General features: G+C 37.3%; 1 protein-coding gene across 5 annotated transcripts in view; it reads left to right on the top strand.

Annotated features, from left to right (window-relative positions):
• The window catches only part of BCAS3 (BCAS3 microtubule associated cell migration factor), an 849,167-nt gene that overhangs the window by 382,646 nt on the left and 451,515 nt on the right, over positions 1 to 15,006 (top strand). The gene's annotated exons all lie outside the window — the stretch shown is intronic.

Genomic DNA, 15,006 nt, shown 5'->3' with positions numbered 1-15,006 from the left:
TATGCCAGGACCTGTGGGAGACAAAATCACACAAGTTGGTATGAACCTCTGTGTTTGTGGAGATGCTGTGTAGTAGGCCCAGAATCTCATAGAGAGGGGCATTGTATGTTTAGCTAGTAGCCAGACAACTGAGGATTTGGTTTTGTGTTGTGATGTATTTTTGCTGTGAAAATAGAAAAATGAAGCAGTTTTAGGCTGGGGCCCCACATTGCAAAAAATGCAGCATTTTACAGTACCTGCAGAGTGGGTAATTCCATCCACACATTGCAGAAAAAAAATCTACAGCGGAAAGCATCTTTGAAAATCACAGCACATCAATTATACCTACAGAAACACTGACATTTTCCGTATGGGAAAAATACGGGCAGAAAACCTGCAAAGGAAAACTCTGTGGACTTTCTGTGAATATAGCTGCAGAATAAAACGTGATGCATTTCCACCGCAGTCTTTTACACAGCGTTTTATTGCTGGGGCCTAAGCCTTAAACTGAATCCACTGTGTTGGAGTTAGAATTTATTGGAAATTTCTGATGTGCCAACCATCTTGACCTAGAGATGGCAATCCAGTGAGCTAAAATGACCCCTGAGTTGTCACAGTATATAAATAGTTTTAACGGTATGCATTATTATAGATTCTCTAGTAGAGGAAGAAAAGTGACATAAGTGAGAACACAATATACAAGTGGAAAGCTTTATGTGTTTTATTTTTTTGTTTTTTTTGCAATGCTCATATTAATAAATGCTACTTGATGAAATACTTTGTGGCTGCTGTAATGAAGCTTAACATGAAGACATGATCTGTTTGGAGAGATTTAAAAGAAATGCCTAAGAACCATGAATCCTGGCATGCATAAGATAGCCAAATTGAGACGGCAGCCTTAACTTAAACCTCCAGGGGGCAAAGCATGTGCTTAACATATTTAACATCTGCCCCCATATTTCTAGAAACACATAGCAATGGAAGTCTGTACACTGTAATATTTCGACAGGACAGAGACCATCTGCTGTGCGCTGAGAAGTGTAGGAGGCATGCATTAGTACAAATGGCAAAAGACAGATGTATTTACACCTACTTGGTCAGCACCTTTGAGCAGTGCTGGAAGGAAACACAGCACTTCTCTTTTTTCAAAGCAGCTGCTTAACCCTGTAATTGTGCCGAAATACATGATGCACAAAGGAATGGCCACACTCTTCAATGGCTTATCTTGTAGAATTTCCTATGGCATTACTGCGGAGACAAGCCTGTATGTGTGTTATTGGTACATGTATAAATATTGCTTCGGATACTGTACATCTTTTCCCCTTCTTTTTTTTATTTTTTTATATCAAAGTACAGTATGTGATAAGTTCTGTCAATATGTAAAAATGATCATTAATTTTGGCAATGTCTCTATTGTGATTTTTGCTTTAATAAAATAACACAGTATTCAATATTTCATGTCGGAAAGCAGGCGCAAGCTCTTTAAAACATATTTACTACAATTGTACACACTGTATTTTATTAGTACCTCTTTGGTGAATTATTGGTAACACGTTGGTGAGTTATTTCAAATATATAAAACATTGGCAGTATAAATGTTCTATAACAAAAGAAGAATTTTTTATTAGAGATGAGCGAACACTATTCGAAACGGCCGTTTCGAATAGCACACACCTATAGGAATGAATGGAAGCAGCCGGCATGCCGACTTTGTTGGCAGCTGGCCGCTTAACCTCCTGCGTGCCAGCTGCATCCATTCATTCCTATGAGTGCATGCTATTCGAAACGGGAGTTTCGAATAGTGTTCGCTCATCTCTATTTATCACTAATTTTTATCAAGTTGTTACCATTAATTTAATTTTCTAACAGCTCACTTGCAAGAAATTTGAAAATGTAATTAAAAAAAGCAGGGAGAACACTGACAGGGCGACAGCAAGGCCATAATTTTATGCACTTCTTGCTCCTTCAAGAAACAACTTAGGGTTAGGACTATGTAATTGGGCTCTGTTCACATTGCTTTTAGAAGCTCTGCCTTGTTCGAAGTCTATGTAACCTTGCTTTAGATTCGAGATGCATTGACAAACTTACATATTCCTGGAAACTAGAATGCCTTAACGGTATTTTCCCCACTACAGACACTTATCCTTTATCCACAGGATAAGGGAAAAATATCTGATGACTTAGGATCCAACAGCTAGGACCACAATGTTCATGAGAGTGGAGCCTAAATGGGCCACCACTCCATTGACTTGTATGGAACTTTTGGCTATCTCCAATAAATCCCCTAGAAGTAAACGGAGTTGCAGCCAATCATGCATTTTACATGGGCTCTCAAGGTACTCCAAGAGGCCATATCACATCACTGACACTGAACAGGTACTCAATCTTTGTTTCATCAGTCCACAGGACCTTCTTCCAAAATGAAGCTGGCTTGTCAAAATGTGCATTTGCATACCTCAGGTGACTCTGTTTGTGGCGTGCTTACAGACACGACTTCTTTCTCATCACTCTCTAATACAGCTTCTGATTGTGCAAAGTGCGCTCTATTGTTGACTGATGCACAGTGACACCATCTGCAGCAAGATGATGCTGCAGCTCTTTGGAAGTGGTCTGTGGATTGTCCTTGACTGTTCTCACCATTCTTCTTCCCTGCTTTTCTGATATTTTTCTTGGCCTGCCACTTCTGGGCTTAACAAGAACTATCCCTGTGGTCTTCCATTTCCTCACTATGTTCCTCACAGTGGAAACTGACAGATTAAATCTCTGAGACAACTTTTTGTATCCTTCCCCTGAACAACTATGTTGAACAATCTTTGTTTGCAGATCATTTGAGAGTTGTTTTGAGTAGCCCATGATGCCACTCTTCAGAGGAGATTCAAATAGGAGAACAACTTTCAATTGGCCACCTTAAATATCTTTTCTCATGATTGGATACACCTGGTTATGAAGTTCAAAGCTCAGTGAGCTTACAAAACCAATTTTGTGCTTCAGTAAGTCAGTAAAAAGTAGTTAGGAGTATTCAAATCAATAAAATGATAAGGGTGCCCATACTTTTGCACTGGTCAAATTTTGGTTTAATGCATATTGCACATTTTCTGTTAGTACAATAAACCTCATTTCAATCCTGAAATATTACTGTGTCCATCAGTTATTAGATATATCAAACTGAAATGGCTGTTGCAAACACCAAAATTTTTAGAACTAAAAATGATTAAGATTAATAGGGGTGCCCAAACTTTTTCATAGGATTGTATATACTTAATAGCAATAACATCATCCATCACCAAGATACCCTGTATTCCTATAGAATTGAAAAGAAAAACCATCTTCCACAAAGTGATTTTCTCTTTTCTTCTCTTATTGTCCATACAATTGCCACTTCAATGGCCTATGTTTGATTTGACCAGATGTAACCCTGGTTGGATAACTATAATATGTAGCCCAGGAGTACCTTTACTAGCTCATTCATTAGAGACCTGGGTATTGGACAATATTTGACTTTTCCCAGCACTCTGATGGCATTGGGTACTGGTATAATAATTGTGGGGGTTAGTGCTAGCCTTTTCACTGGCTATCACTAAGGCTGGGTTCACACATATGTTGGAGTCTCCATAGGAGACTTCACCAGAGAATTTGCTTAAAATTAGCAGAGAGAAAAGTCCTCATGTGGACCTGAATGACGAGATCCAAACGCTATTGTGAACCTAGCGTAAGCCCCACCTTAAATCAGACAACAGCCATTACTAAGGTGATAATAAAGTATTTTTTAAAACACAAAGACATCCCAGGCAACCCTCTTCCACCATTTAATAAAAAAAAATCCAATAAAATCCAAGTGGGCCAGCAAAACCTAAAAGACAAAAACTCCAGCAGTATAAAGATAAAGAAAAACTTTACTTGCCTACAGCTGTCTTCTGTGGTAAATAATTAGAAACATGAATTTGGGCTCATCTTAAAGGTCCTTTCCGCAGAATGAACTTGGCTAATGCTAAGCTACATAAGAGTCATTTCACTATCTATGTGAAGAGTGTTACTGAATTCACCTACTGTCAATGTGGCCAGGAGTAACTCAATCCAATTAAAGTGCAGGTAGAGTTGGGGGGCGGGATAGCTGTAGCTTCCCAGCTATTCATATGAATTGCCAGGTGGTATCTGCATTGATGTTGTCTGTGTGCTGTCCAATGTTTTTTACATCCCCTTTCACGTGAATGACCGAGAAGAATAAAGTAATGAGAAAAAATACTGCCTTCCACTATGTATTCTCACTATCTCTATGTCTGTAAAAAGCAGTGGATATGTGAAATTCCCCATTAATTATATTGGGTGCATTTATTGTCTGCGTGTTTTTTCGATTTTTCACAGATGCACACCGACAGAAAGATCGCTAATGTAAAAGGGCCATTAAACATTATTAGTAAATCTGCTCCTTTATTGTGCCTTATATTGCTCAAGAATGTGTTGCCATCAGAAAGTTTAGAAACTTTAAGATATATCAGAGCTGATGTCTGAATAGTTAATCAATAGTCCCATAAGATGAATCCACTCCATATATGTTTTTCACCTAGCATATATCTGAATGTATATTTGAATGTGTCGATTTAGATATAATATAACATAACAGTGAAATTTTATTCTGTGGACATGCAAAGATGTTTAGAGAGAGGTTTTTGATCTTCAAGTATTTTGGTCACCATAGCAACAAAGATAGTCATTAGAAAAACACTTTTTAACTAATGGCACGTTAAAAAGGCTATTTTACTCCTACTTTTCATTCTTTTCTTCTCCCCGCCGTTTCTGCTAAAATCAGTTTTTTCTGTTATGTTAATTACGATCACGGAGCACTGGTGGCGCTCCCCCTATGTTCCGAGCACCCCTGGGTCATAACTTTCCCCTTAGCTCATTGTGTTCATGCCCCTCTTCCTCTTCTCCATACCTTCTGACTTTTTTGCATAAAAAAATTGTGAATTTTTTTGTCTCTTACTGTGCCCTTGATACTTTACTTGAAGGGTGTGTAGTGTGAGTGGGGCCACCTTCCCCAGCTGTTCTTTTTTTTCTTTTTTTAATATTTACGCCAGAAAACTGGTATTAATAATGGCAGAAGGCGATGTTCAGAAATCTTCCCCAACGTGTTTACTAATTGAAAAGAATTTTGGATTTGACATTGTGATCGTTGTTAGTTGCAGTTGTTGGTTATACAGATTTTATGGCCTAACAACAAAATCATAAATTTGTCTTTTTAGCTTTAAATGTCAATACACAGTAGAGAACAAGTAGGATTTCTTTTTATCTCTAAACTGAGGCATAGTAGGCTTTATTTCTATAAGATGATGGGAGAGCCTGTGATCCAAGACCAGGGTAAAGATCTTATCATTTACATTTTTCCTATCATTTGTGCTATTTGTTCTGAATATCCTTTGTTTGAAGTTTGGTATAGGCACAAGTTAATGTGTTCCAGGCCCTCTTATTTTATACTGAGTCAAAGTATATTTGTTGGAATACTATTGATAAAAATAAGCATTACGATTTGAAGAAATTTGCTGTATGTGGTCCTTTGATTTTTATTTTTTTTTACAGTTGATTTTGTCATGTATTTAGCGGTGGTACAAGAAATGGAAAGGCTGGGGGCCACAGGGTGGCTCAGTGGTTGGCACTGCAGCCTTGCAGCACTGGAGTCCTGGTGTTCAAATCCTGCCAAGGGCAAAAAACCATCTGCAAGGAGTTTGTATGTTCCATCCCATATTCCAAAGACATACTGATAGGGAAAATGTACATAGTGAGCTCTATGTGTGGGGCTCACAATCTACATTAAAAGAAAAAAAAAAGAAAAAAAAGAAATGGAAAGTCTATGGGCACATGTGCTGTGCCACTCCGCTGTGGGGTGTCCACAGTAGGAGAACCTGTAGCTGACCTGTCTATGGCTAAAACCATGTACTGCAGAGTATAAAAACTAATGCAATAATAATTCAGATGCTGTAGGTTCACTTCACTGCTATTGTTATTTGCAGTGGATTGAATCGCTGTTGGCTAACGGATACAAGCTTTAAACTTATTTCATTTCTCTTACTTATATATAGTGCCAACATATTCGACAGCGCTTTACAGACATTGTCAGTCAATATCCCATATACAGCTCACAATCTAAGTTCCGTATCAGTATGTATTTGGAGTATAGGAGAAAACCCAGGCAAGAGCACGCAAATTCCTTTCAGATGTTGTTCTCGGTTAGATTTGAACCTAAGGATTCAGCGCTGCAAGACAACAATGCTAACTACTGATTCACCATGCTTCCTATCACCTGTCCACAGCATAGACAATAAATGTCTGGTTGGTAGTGTCTGACCTCTGAGAACTCCGACATATTAGTTCAGTTTGGCCGCCGTGTATCAGTGCAAACATTGGAGCCAGAATGCTTCACTCCTAATTCTAGTATTGCATAACCAGAAAATTTAGTTAGACCTCCTAGCAGCTTTACCACAGTAGTCCTCTGATGATTTGCCGGCACTAGGAATCTTTACCAGCTTTGAAACGCGTTAGTTTGCCCATTTATAGTTAGTAATTCAGTTTTTAGTTTTTCACTGAGTTAGCAATTCTTGGGGCTTCTGGCGCGTGTTTTTGGCAGTAAATGACACATGTGTTGAGGCTGTGTTTATATGAATTATTGCACCCCTCCACAATTTGTACCCCCAGGTATATTTACAATATAGGAAGCTTTGGAGAACAGTTAAACTCCCTATACTCACGGCAATTGTTATAAAAGGGCCACCAGTATTCAGCTGGGGTGAAACTGTGCTTTTGAAACACATATGGTGCAGGTTTGCATCCCATGTTAAGCCACAAACTAATTCACCCTTAGTGGAGACGATGGTTCCTTTCTATTTTTGGTTCTAATTGTATTTATTTTTTTGGGGTTTGGGATCTTTGTTTTTTTAATAAAGATTATAGTTTTAGTGCGTCCAACATTAGGCTACTCTACCTACATTGATTATATTGTTTTTCCTTAGATCACTTTTTGTAGGTCCTAACCACTGCATACTGGGAAAGTCCACAAGCTGCTGTTTCGAGATGTGTTTCTGGATTTTCCCACAGCACTTTTTGGCTGTGGCCGGCTATGTGAGCCCTTAGGCTAAGAGTGTTCTATACTATGTTTTAAGCCAATTTAAGCTGTGGTTTGTACCGAACTTTTCAACCAAAAAGGAAATGGGGTCTAAGCTGCCGAACTCGAAACATATCTTGAGAGGTTTGCCCATCTCTAGTTTGAACTTTTTGAACCACATTTACATTTTTGATCAGTGGTTATTTTCATCAATTTCAGAAAAAGTACTAGAGTATTAGCACCCTAAGGCTAGATGTGGATGGAAATGGTGCAAAACGACTGTGAAAAACATCAATTTTTCACTACCGTCTTGCACCCGTTTTTATGGATTCCTCATATATTTCAGTGTATGAATGCAGCCATTAAAATGTCCAAAAATTGGATATGACCTATATCTTGTTGAACCATGATGGACTTTCAAAATAACTTTCAAGTGAACAGAATACATTTACTTACTATGTAATTAATGCTGCCATGTCTGTTAAAAAACAAACAAAAAAAACGTATGTCATGCGTCATATGAATGTAGCCTTATTGTCAGAAGATAATCGGTGTTATTCACTTCATCTGTCAGTGGTTTTAATGTTATATATATATACATTATATTAAGCTTTGTAACTTTGTCTGCAAACATTACAGCTAAGAGCACAGTATTTATCACTATAGCAAAGAAACATTGGAAAATTGTAATTTTAGTTCTGGGGATTATATAACAATTGAAGCGTGTGAAGTAAAAAGAAAAAGGCCACAGCTGGGGAAATGACAACATGGAAAATAGAAATGTGTGAGTTAGGCCAGACTAGGCTAGGATCGTGTTTGGTGTACTGCCCATTTCTCAATGCTGCCGATGGGTGTCTCCTTTTGAAAGAGACACAACTATGAAAATTCTGTAGTTATTATAATCGCATTAACATAAAACAAAACTGTGATCACAGACACTAAAATATGGCTTTCAAGCCATGTCAGTTGCCTCTAAAGCTTTTTTGTGCTCTTTTTTTCATTCTTTTAAAAGCTGTATGGCTGCAATTTAACCTTTGGAGCCAGGCTATAATCACTAACTGCATCTTGAATCTGCTTTCCCCTTCTCCATCTCTTTTATGGTTCATTCTCCCTTCATGCAAAGACACGATTTGCAACAGATTAAAAAGGTATAAAAGGAGGAGGCTTTTTCTTTGTCCCTTTAAGAGGATGTTAAGTGCTAGGTTTCTTTTGAAAGAAAAAAAAGCAAATCCTAACTTAACCCTTCTATGCTTGTAATGAAAATTTGTCATTCTGTAAAGTATTTCTCCCAATGTGTACATATATGAGACTGGCATATGGCATGAAACAGCTGATCAGCGAGGGTCCTAAGTGTCGACCCACCTCTGACCTTTTATTGCTGACCTATCGTAGGTCATCAACAAAAGAAGAACCCCTTCAAAATCTTTCTACAAATCTCTATAAAAGATATTATTGTTACCCCTTTCAGCCACTGCAAGTTTTTTTCCTTTTTTTTATCTTGTTCTCACTGTCTTGTAAAATCCATAGCATTTATATTTTTACATTTACAAAGCCATATTGGGGGGGGGGGGGGCATGACAAATTGTATCTCCTATTGGCACTATTTAATATTCCATACAATGTACTGGGAAGCCAGAAACAAAACGCAAAGGATATGGAATTGGAAAAAAATTACTCACTTTTGCAATTTTCTTACAGGTTTTGTTTTTACGCTGTTCACTGTGGAATAAAAATGAAGAGTACAGTCACAACAATGATACATTTATGTAGTTTTTGTTATGTTTTAATACCTTTAAAATAAATAAATACTTGTATTTTATTATATTTTATATTATTTCACAAAGCTGTGTAAGAGATTTTTCGTGCAGGTCAAGCAAATAGGGTACATATGGCTTTTTGATTACTTATTATTTTTTGGGACTGTTGCATTAAAGATGTCACCTATGCTGTACAAAGGCTTAGATGCCACAGTCTCAGTTGAGTGCAGCTACTAAGTCACTGTCTGAAGCTGACAATGTCTGTAACTGTTAGGGCAAAACGCCTACTGTATAATACAACTTGTGTCTGCCCTATATGTAGATGGCTTAGTTGCTTTGCCCTCTACATATCTCCTGCATGACATTATGATACACAGTACATGTAAGTCAGATATCAGAAAGGAGTTAACCACTTTTCCAGAAAGTTGCCATATAGAATATCCACGTAAATAATTTGCTCATTGTCTGTATAGATATTTCTGTAGAGTGGATATGCTATATGAGAGCTGTATTGAGTAGTTAAAGGTCAGATTGGTCCATATACTAATACTGGAAAATTCAGTAGTGCTATGTAGTATTAAAACAGGCACTCATTCCCTTCCTCTGAAGTAATGGAGATTTTTTTTATTGATCCTTTAAATACCTTCTTTAGGGGATAACCCCTTCATCAGATTCAACAGGACATATATTAGTCTAGGAGGAGGTGAAATAAAATTCCATTATACAAAGATCAGGGATTCTATACAACAGAGCCAAAAGTGTAAAATAGGAAATCTCAGCCCAATTGTGCGATAATGTAGAAAGTGTTCATATAAAAATACGCAGAACATCTGAAAAAAATGTTTATATTAATAAATAATATGCACATTTTGATGACACATTTCCCTTCATCTACAAACTCTGAACATAGTTGGCCTTCCTTGCGATGCCGGCCTTCCTTGCGATGTATATTCCCCCCGTCTCAATGTCATGGATTGTACAAGTGGCTGTCTGGTTCTTGGTATCATCAGGCCTTGTAAATCAGGAACGTTCTTCTCTATAATGTGAGGCATTGCTATAGGCCCTCCTGACTTATGGGCCTGGTTGGAGTGGGAATCACTGTGACCCACTGACAACTTTACTCAAGACTTTTCAGTTTGCATTTGCTTTATACTTATTTCACTTGAGAGCGTTCTTTTTGCCTTGTTGGTTACTTTGTTGTATATAGTCTACACATGTTATAACTTACAAGCGTAGCTGTAATATTTTCTTCAAAATTTCATATTTAACAATGCCGTATATTTTCTTTACTTCCTTCTTTGAAGGTCAAGCATCTATGTTCTCCTTGGTTAACCTCCTAATTTACTTATGTCTTGCTCAGTAGTATCATCACCAGATGTCTTCCCTTTACAGAGATGTTTTCTTGAATTGTTTCTTCATCAGTTCTGTTTATATGCATATATATATATATATATATATATATATATATATATATATATATATATATATATTTTTAATATGAACACCAGCAAGCTTCCTATTTATTTTATTTATCGAACAGTGTGGTAGATTTTATTCGCCATTTACGCTGAATCTTTCGGTATCTGCTGTACATGGACAGTCACTCCGAATCATCATGGATATTTCAATACTTTATCATTTTATCTTAACATTCATGAATTTTCATGTCACAGTATTTATAATTTTACATTTATCCATTTTTTAAAATTCTGACATTGACTGTTGATTGTCATAGAACGTGGCCATCTGGAGCTGTCATGTCAAGAAAGGAGCCGCCTTGTCATTTGTGTACAGCCATTTTGCTGATGCACAGAACAGACGCTTGTCAAAATTTTCATGCCGAGGGATGATTGTGTATTCTGTGATTTTCATGGGGCATCTGTAATATTGTTTTATATAATATGTTGTATTCAGACATTTTCCTTTTGTGGTACAACATGCAGCACAATGCAAGCTTCTAGAAGCCTGACCTCAATTTTCTCCCAATATAAAGTTTACTGAGCACCTTGTATGTCTGTTCTCTATGGGAAATTTAATGCTAATCTTGCTAGTTTAACCTTTGTCAAATATACATAGTTTCTGTTCCACATTAGAATAGAAATACCTTAGTATCTGTCTCTGATCTTGGTGATGAGATTTACTGGTAAGACTGGGCAGCTGCCATCTTTATACCAAAGACAATTAGGACCTAAGTGTTTTTCACCAATATAGAACAAAGAGAATCTAGTTGATTGGGGAAGTGTACGACCACATAGCTATGTCTTCTCTGTTCTGTATTCCAGCAATGGTGTGCTTGAGGTCAAGTGTCCTCCTTAACTAAGCTAGTGAAACACTTGAGCAACTTCTACTAGTTTGCTATTATCCACCAACATCCACACCCTGTCCATTCCAAGCATGCTGGATTGTTTTAATTTTTTTGTTTGTATAAGGATGTATCTATCCTTAACTTGACATACTGGCATACCTTTAGAAAGCCTACAATTCATAATGCAAACAGCAAGTAACCACATAGAGGTACACATAGGAAGTCACTTCATGATACAATATCACATATGTGTATATATATTTCATTGTATCCAAGTGTGCAAACTATTACCGGTCATATAAAGGAAAGCTTTTTTGGACTAGGTGCCCCAAAAAACCTTGCCTTTCCCAATGCAACTGTATAGGATGAGTCATACTGTAAAAGTTAATAATTCTATGAAGATTTCTCCAGGTATATACATGCCTGTATTCCCATGACAGCCATTTAACATTTTTGTGGACAGAAGTTGTTTCACAGGCAGTCTATAGCTTTAAGATGAGAGGACATGCAGCATAAGTTAAAGATATTCAAGACAAAACTGTCATAGCTCAGTAACAATGTAAGTAAGGGTATCTAACAACTGGAGGGTTCTGTTTGCTGCTTCCAGAGTCCTTTTAAGACAGATGTGTCTGCAATGCTTCAAGAGGCTCTTCACATATTAGTGTTGAGCATTCGTGTGGGGTTCTCCTTCTCAAGCACTGCTTGCATATCCTTTTTATTATTATTTATTTTGCTTACTTGTATAGCGCCAACATACTCCGCATCAATGTCAATCACTGTCCCATATAGGGCTCACAATCTTCTGTACATTTAGTATATCAGTATGTCTTTGTAGTGTGGGAGGAAACTGGAGTGCCCAGAGGAAACCCATGCAAACATGGGCAGTACATACAAACTCCTTGCAGATGTTGTCCCCAATCAGATTTGAAACTAGGACTCCAGTGCTGCAAGCCTGCAGTGAAGGCCCCCAAAACTCTGCCATTATTGAATTCTTTGAATATTTCAGTTTTGTATCCCAGTTTTAGAGAACACTAAAGAGGCCTTAATATACATCTTCCAATTATTTTCCAGGAACATTATCAAGCTATTCAAGACTTTACAAAGTGATTTTTGAAAGTTCAGTTCGTAGCAGTATATAGTACCCAAATCTGACATTTTGCTGAGATATTAAATTAATTTACTGTATTCAAATGAGCAGTCTGGGAAGCCAACAGAGGCTCTGTTGCTCAAAACTTCAATACCCCACGTTGCTCTTATATTCTCTCCTTCCCCCTCTCATCTGTGACAGGGCAAAGGAGCTATGCTAAGAACTTGCATGGCCTTGTGTTGTAGTGATCAATCTGATGTATTAGAACAATGTGAAGCACTCCAGTTTAGAGCAATGGAGCCGACCTTTGTGCTCCAGAAAGTTAATTTGCATATTGTGTAATAAATGAATATCCCAGAAGTAGAGGCACAAATTTTCATGGGAAAAAAAGTAACATGCAGATGTGCCTAACCTATCTAACTGTGTTGATGGTTTTTACATATTTCACCCTGGTGACAAACTCCCTTTAAACAACAGTGCTGTCTTTAATACGCTTGGGCTAGTCATTTGGGAAAGGTGAAATACATTGCACTCTAAATGATGGTTATTCTCTTTATATAATTTACAGTCATGGCCATAAGTGTTGGCACCCCTAAATTTTTTTCAGAAAATTATTGCAATTACACGTTTTGTTATACACATGTTTATATCCTTTTTTGAGTATTGGAACAACACAAAAAAACAGAAAAAAAAACAAAATTTGGACATAATTTCAAACAAAACTTACAAAACACATAAAAATAGGCCAAAATGGGCCAAAAGTATTGCCATATTTTCAAAATAGTGGGTAAATAACTTTATTTCAAACATGCGTTGGTCATTCAAAGGGCAAGTAACAGGTGTAGGCAATATACAAATCACATCTGAAAACAGATAAAAAGTAGAAAAGTTCACTTAATCTTTGCATTGTGTGTCTGTGTGTGCCACTCTAAGCATGGAGAACAGAAAAAGGAGAAGACAACTGTCTGAGGACTTGAGAACCAAAATTGTGGAAAAATATAAACAATTTCAAGGTTACAAGTCCATGTCCAAAGATCTTGATGTTCCTTTGTCCACAGTGCGCAACTTAATCAAGAAATTGACAGCCCATGGCACTTATAGCTAATCTCCCTAGATGTGGATGGAAAAGAAAAAGTGATGAAAAGTGGTGGATAAGAAGCCCCAATCAAGATTCAAAGAAATTCAAGCTGTCCTACAAGTTTATGGTGCATCAGTGTCAGCATGAACTATCTGTCGACATTTGAATGAAATTAAATGCTATGGCAGGAGACCCAGGAGGACCCCACTGCTGACACATAAAAAAACTAGATTGCATTTTTACCTGAGTGAGCCAGAATCCTTCCTGGAAAACGTCTTATTGACCGATAAGACCAAGATAGACCTTTTTGGTAAAGCACATTATTCTACTGTTTACTGAAAATGGAATGAGGCCTACAATGAAAAGAACACAGTACCAACAGTCAAATATGGTTGGGGTTCAAAGATGACTGTTTGCAAGACATCATGGAATCTGACGATTACCAAACAATTTTGGGTTGCAATGTAGGGCCCTGTGTCAAAAAGCTGGATTTGCGTCCTAGGTCATCGGTCTTCCTGTAGGAAAATGACCCCGAGCATAGTTCAAAAAGCACCCAGAAATGGATGGAAACAAAGTGCTGGAGAATTCTGCAGTGGCCAGCAATGAGTCCGGATCTGAATACTATTGAGCACCTGTGGAGAGATTTTAAAATTGCTTTTGAGAAAAGACACCCTTGAAATATGAGAGACAGACTTGGAGCAGTTTGCAAAAGAAGAGTGGTCCAAAATTCCACTTGAGAGGTGTAAGAAGCTTGTTGTTGGTTATAGGAAGCAATTAATTTCAGTTATTGTATCCACAAGATGTGCAACCAAATATTTAGTTGAGGGTGCCAGTAAGTTTGTCTGTCCCAGTATTGGGGTTTTGTGTGTAAAAATATAATTTTTGGCTTTTTTTCTCAGTTTTTTTTGTGTTGTTTCAATACTCACAAATCAAATAAACATGTGTATAACAAAACATGTCTAATTGCAATAATTTTCTGGGAGAAATACTTCATTTTCTGGAAAAGATTCAGGGGTGCCAACACTTACGCCCATGACTGTATACTCTGAGCTTACTAGATTTTTTGCCACATATTTATAAACAGATCTTCTCATGAATATGTATTATGCATGCCACCAAGAATGAAAGAATACATTATTCATCAGCTTCTTCTGCATGCTGACAAATAACTGTCCTGTCATATAACTTTATATTCAGAGGTTGGCTGGAGTGAATGTGATTGGTTACTAAAACTCCAGCCTTTAGACTTATTCAAAGACAGGCAAACCCCAAAGACTCATTCGCTAAGTAACATTTCCTGACCATGAAAAATCAGGATGCCAGTTGTTTGTATGCTTCTATGATAATATATTGTCAGTTGACACTTACTAATAGCTCAAAAAAGTGTAGGAGATGCTTCCTAAGGAGCAATCTGAAGTTTTTAATATTGTTTACATTGGCAGAATTTACTGCTCTGCTTTACATATATATTTTTTTTATTTTATGTTGGTATGTTCTTGGCATAAACATTATAAAATAATTCACAGTATATTAACAGGTTTTCCCAATACCATAATATTCTGTTTGGTGAGAGAATCTACTGTTGCTCTGAATAAAGAGAACTTAATCTCTGCAGCCCGTTTTCCCTATGGTATTCCTGGATCCTCACTATGCAGGGATCTGCAGTACAGTTATGCTCTAGTCCCCTGTACAGCAGACAGCCGGGAA

The sequence above is a fragment of the Leptodactylus fuscus genome, chromosome 2 (genome assembly GCF_031893055.1).
Source record: "Leptodactylus fuscus isolate aLepFus1 chromosome 2, aLepFus1.hap2, whole genome shotgun sequence".
In the NCBI taxonomy this organism is placed as follows: domain Eukaryota; kingdom Metazoa; phylum Chordata; class Amphibia; order Anura; family Leptodactylidae; genus Leptodactylus; species Leptodactylus fuscus.
Note: the sequence above shows the minus strand (reverse complement) of the source record. Positions and strands in the feature narration are given on the sequence as shown.